Consider the following 6,137-nt stretch of genomic DNA (forward strand, 5'->3'; position numbering starts at 1 on the left):
CCTTAGCTTACCTCTCAAAGAGAAAGGAAATAGACGTAATTTCAGAGTGTCAAGATCATAATCCTTTATGTGTGTCATGTTGCACAATTCAGTAAAATTGTGTAAGCACATACCAGTATCCTCAGCGGCAGAGCCTCCAAATTGGTCATGTTGAACCATGGAAACCAAGTTCAGTTTAATCTGGTATACTCATCGGCTGCTACCTCAGGTTGTGTTATAGGTTCACGCATGAAGTTGTCGCTGGGAGTAGCAAAACTCCAAGGATTACGAGCCATAGTAATCTTTTGGTTTTTTAAATGACAAGACTTGCAACAAGAATAAAACTTAAACTAAAAACATAAAAGTAAAATTTAAAACTTAAAATTAACTTTAACAAAAACTTTAAACACAAAAATTAGGAATACTAAATTCCTCCCCGGCAACGGCGCCATAAAAAGGGTTTAATACCTCCTTTTATTGATCCTGTATTGGAACAAAAAAGAGTATCCTGCACCTATTTCCCCAAATGTGACTCTGGGTTATTAAAACCACAAGAGAAAGATTCCCTTGAAGCGATGGTCTCTAGCAAACTTTTGTCAAAGTTTCAAATACAACTTTTGACCGGGTCAGCAAGCAAATAGTGACTCAAACACTTATAATAAAGAGAGGTACATGTATGAGGTCCTATGCTTAGAACCTTGTATTTGCGTTGGGATCAAATATGATATTAATTTGTGCGCTAGAAGTCACCCATCGAGATGTGCTTGTTAAGAATCGAAGTGGGGGATGTGTCCAAATAACATCTTGATCGGCATGAGTCATGTATCAAGAATCAGTTGTCCTACCGTAGGCCCTATCCGTCGCGCGGGGTTGCCTCGAGATTTAAGATAATAAAACTAGACAAGAGCTTTGGGCGTCTAATGAATACACCTCGTTTATCCTCAAAGATATGATCCATGTTACCCTACTGAACCTTACTGTCACCAGCATTAGGTATAACACTTCACGGTCTCCTTGCTCCTAGCCTCATCGGTGCTTGATCTCCATGATTCTCGTAACTTGCAGGGATGAAGATCGCGGATAAGACAAGAGACATCTTCATGGAACAATTTTATTTCACACATATGAGACTTTGTAACAAAGTCATCCATTGATCCCCTCAAAAAATACCTTGGGTTGCAAGACTCATGCCTCAACACATACCTTACCGAGCTACTCACACGTGGAGATCAGATCGCGGGAAGGAAACATTGAAGAACATATCTTGAGATTGATTTATTGCAGTATGTCTTACAGTGAATGCCTTGTGCGATGCACGAGTACAAGTATGAATGAGATGGGAGAGCACTATGGTGGTGGTTGAGGGAGTCCTGGATTAAGGGGTCCTCGGATGGTCGGGCTATGTGACATGGGCCGGGCTAATGGGTCGCACAGATACAAGATAGAAGGCCTTTCCCCGTGTCCGGATGGAGCTCTCCTTGGCATGGATAGCAAGCTTGGCGGCTATTCGTATAGTTTCCTTTCTCTGTAAACTGACTTTGTACAACCCTGGCCCTCTCCGGTGTGTATATAAACCGGAGGGTTTAGTCCATAGAGGCAATCACAATCATACAGGCTAGACATCTAGGGTTTAGCCATTACGATCTCGAGGTAGATCGACTCTTGTAACCCCTATACTCATCAAAGTCAATCAAGCAGGAAGTAGGGTATTACCTCCATTAAGAGGGCCCGAACCTGGGTAAACATCGTGTCCCCTGCCTCCTGTTACCTTCGATCCTCAGACGCACAGTTCGGGACCCCCTACCCGAGATTGGCCGGTTTTGACACCGACATTGCTGCTTTCATTGAGAGTTCCTCTATGTTGTCGATAGAAGGATCATACGAGATGAGACGACTTCATTCTTGGCTTTCATCCCTACACTTAAGAAAGGTAAGGGATTGGATTTCATAACTTTTATTTAGAGCTCCGTCGTTCCGACTGGAAAATGTAACCTTCCACCATACTTAAACCCCTGACTCTATATGATGATATTTCTATTTCTTTGAAGCAAAAACTCTATAGGTTTCATACCCTGTATCTATTATTCTTTTTTGTATATTAGTTATTAGTGGAATTTCAGTGCATTGGGTTCTCTCTTAGATCTAGATGGAATGAAATGGTGAAATAGAATAAAAAAGCCCTTTCGGATGAAAAAGGAAGAATAGTATGCGATATATCTCACTTGGATAAAAAAATTAAAAGCAAATTTCTCTTATCCTCATTTGTTCCTTCTATCTTCGACGTATTTTTTTGGCTTTATTATTTATTTATTTCATTTCGATTTTTCCCTCTTCCTCTATCCCTATCCTCTAGGTACAACGTTTGCATCAATAGAGAACCTTTTCCTCTGTATGAATCTATATTATTCCATTCCAATTTCTTCCCGAAACTTCCCAAGAAAAATCCCGAATTGGATCCAAAATTGACGGGTTAATGTGAGCTTATCCATGCGGTTAGACGCCGCTGGAAAAGATGCGTTTCGGTCGGAGCCATCCGCAAGCCGCACCCCGCCCAACCCAGAAGTACCCTCCATTTAATTGTTGAAAAAGCAAATGAAGAATGTTCTGAGATCCTGTCGAAATCGTAAGCTGCCCGAAACCAAATTGGAAGAAATTTACACGGCCAGTTCACCATGGAAAGGGCTGCTAGTCGGCTTTGGCGAAGTTGTAGGCCCCAATAGATCAGATATCAAGAGTGATTCCTCACCTATCCTGCCAAGTTCTACACGATATTCGATAATGAAACGAGCCTTCCTCCTTCCTAGAACCTCTGGATCCGAGGCCTCGGCACCCGAGTAAGTTATCGAACCTCTTCTGTTTGCTTGTTTCCCGTAATCCGTAACAGAGGCCTTTGCTGGCACTTCTCGTCTCACCTAGCGCGATGCGAAGTTCAGTAGCAGACCAGAACCGTATCTTTTAGCTGCAAAATCTATGGATAAGAACCGGCTCTGGGAGGAGGGGTGGCGCGACAGAGCAATGAAAAGCTGGGATCTTTCCTTATCTTCGCTCCAAAACCTGAACTTCACAGATCCGAAGCCTAAACCTTCACTACTTCCATCACTTCACAGAGCAGGTCTTGTTTTCAAACTTGCTTTCGGGTCCATTTCATATATGTCTGAGGATCCGCATAGCCCTCGATTTATGTGTTATTTATCCATTTTTACTTTTTTATGATAATGTTGGTGACTGGAGATAACTTTCTTCAATTATTCCTGGGATGGGAGGGAGTAGGTCTTGCTTCACATTTGTTAATTCATTCCTGGTTTACGCGACTTCAGACGGATAAAGCTGCTATAAAAGCTATGCTTGTCAATCGTGTAGGTTATTTTGGATTAGCTCTTGGGATTTTTGGTTGTTTTACTGTCTTTCAAATAGTAGACTTTTCAACCATTTTTGCTTGTGCTAGTGCCCCAAAGCCACATCAAGCCCTATGCTATGGGTCAAGGTACTCTCGAGACCGTCTGGATTGAAGACTATCAAGCACCGTAGGTGGTACCAGCATTCCTTGTCGATAGGGCATTCCAATCTCTAGGTAGCTGCCCGCCCTACTTCATTCCTATCTCCTTCGGTGTCAGCCCTGCTTGTGTATTGGTTATAACCTCTGTACTGTATTTTGTTTGGCTTAAATTGCCAAATGGCGAGACCAGACCCCATGAAGCTTCTAAGTCTGATGTTGATTTGCAAGAATCAGATTTACCAGCTCAGTGGGCGGGCGCAGCAGCTACATGGACCCCTTTCTTTATGTTGTTGCCAGCGCTTTCCCAGGCCAAGCCGGAATTCTTTATTAGAACGTCGGCAGGCAAAGCCCGAAGGAAGGCTGCTATCCCCTCGGCCTTCTTCCTTTTCGATGAAAAACAAATCGACATCTCAATCTCCAAAAGCTCGATGGCTCGCCTTGTCATCAACAACAAAATCACCTCTGGAAGGGCCCTAGTTCCTGGTCAGATCCTCCAGATCGGCAGTTTCACCATGGGTGCCCGCCCGACCGTTAAGCCCAAAGCAGTCCCTCGGATTGCCAAAAATCATCTCCGCATCAACCCCGAAAGCATCGATAAGATGGATCCGACAGATATCTCATCTTTAAATGAACTGCTAGATCGCATCGCCGCCCTGGGGGGTCGCAACAGATTATGATCTGATTGGGCTGAAACCCGATCAGAGGGAAATCAGGTCCCCACCTGTCACCCACCTGGTGACTGCCATGGAAGAGCAAGTTGAGGATACCGCTCCTCCTATGCTAAAAATAAACTACGTTCGGATCTCCGAGCCCTGCGAGCCAGACACCCATCTTCGAGAAGAGACCATCTGTCCTCCAAACATAGAATCAGGCGTTGAGCCTAAAAACCCCCAGGACACTCCAGATCCTGGGCCAGTGACCTTAGAAATTTTTCAAAGTCCGGATTCCACAGCGGGTCAGGGTTCGGATCTAAGCCCACCCGCCCATCACAATCAATATTCTCCAAGAAATGCCGGTCCCCTGGACATATGCGACTTAATGTATGTACGGCAGCAACCTTAGGAAACAGTCCATCACTTTTGGGCTAGATTCCTACTTGTTAAAAACAAGATTAAAGATTGTTGCGACGACGATGTGGTATCAGTCTTTTGCCGCAACTGTACGAATGAGGGGATCCTCAATACCCTCAATCGACGCCGCATACTACACTTTGCAGATTTGGCAAACATAGTACAGAAGTATTGCGCAATGGAAAGCGGTTGGAATGCCCAGATAGCTCGGTGGGAACAACTGGCCTTTAAGCCACCCACCGGTCGAGCAAAAAGGATGCACCCTCGCGGGGCACCTGATCATCACTTCACGGACAAGAAAATTAAGCCCTTAACGGGACATAGAACTGTCCTTGATGAATGGCTCGACAGGCCTTGTCAGATACACACGATGCCGAATTCCGAACCAACACATAGCCTTCGGGCATGTTGGATACTCCGACAGGTGGCTAAAAGCGGTGAAGCCATCCTCACCAACACTACCCCAAAAAAGTACTCGGAGGAGGACAACGGTCTCAATGTATTTATGGTCTTCGAGACCTTTTCTTCAAATAATCGGCGTAAAAGGGCGCTCCGCGACCTCGTCGAAGTTAACCAAGTAGCTGCAATAAACCCTTGGAACGACATGGCGATAACTTTCTACGCCCCTGACGAACCACGGCCCTATCAGTCCGAGCACCAGCCGCTTTAGTTCTAAACCCAATTGTGGATGGCTTTCGGCTGACTAAAGTGCTCATGGACGGGGCAGCGGATTGAACCTCATCTATGAGGACACGCTCGACAAAATGCAAGTGGACAAGAGCCGCATCGAGCAGAGCAGTACAACCTTTCGAGGTATTATCCCCAGTCGAGAAGCGCGATGTTCGGGAAAAATCAAACTTGATGTGGTATTCGGCACGCCCGAGAACTATAGGTCCGAAGAGTTAACCTTCTAGGTGGCACCTTTCAACATCGGATATCATGCCCTGTTGAGGCGAGATGCATTCACACGCTTTCAAGCCATACCTCATTACGGGTACATGAAGCTCAAAATGCTCGGGCCCAACAGCGTTATCATTGTCGCCAGTGATCCGGACATAGCACTCCACACCGAAATCAAAACTGCAACCCTGGCCCACGAGGCACTATCTGAGGTCCTTGCGACCGAGGAACTCACCGCCCTGCATTCCATAGTGGACAGAGACGACGTAATCCTCGATAAAAGGCCTAAATCCAGTTCTTTCAAAACGTTAGACGAAATAGTCAAATTCCAAGTCCACTCGACGGATCCTAATAAAACAGCAGCCATTGGAGCACAGCTGGATCCGACGGTCGACGCTGCTCTAAGAGCATTCCTGCGCGAGAATTGGGACATCTTTGCCTGGCACCCTTCGGATATGCCAGGAATCCCACGCAGACTGGCCAAACACAGCCTCAACATAATAAAGGGGTTCAAGCCAGTTAAGCAAACGCTACGGCGATTTTCCGAACCCAAGCGACAAGCTATGGGACAGGAGCTAGCCAAACTATTGGAAGTCGGGTTTATTCGAGAGATAAAACACCCGGATTGGCTGGCAAACCTGGTCATGGTGCCAAAGAAGGACAAATCATGGCACCTCTGTGTCGATTTTAAA

The sequence above is a fragment of the Triticum aestivum genome, chromosome 3D (assembly GCF_018294505.1).
Source record: "Triticum aestivum cultivar Chinese Spring chromosome 3D, IWGSC CS RefSeq v2.1, whole genome shotgun sequence".
NCBI classification, from domain to species: Eukaryota; Viridiplantae; Streptophyta; class Magnoliopsida; order Poales; family Poaceae; genus Triticum; species Triticum aestivum.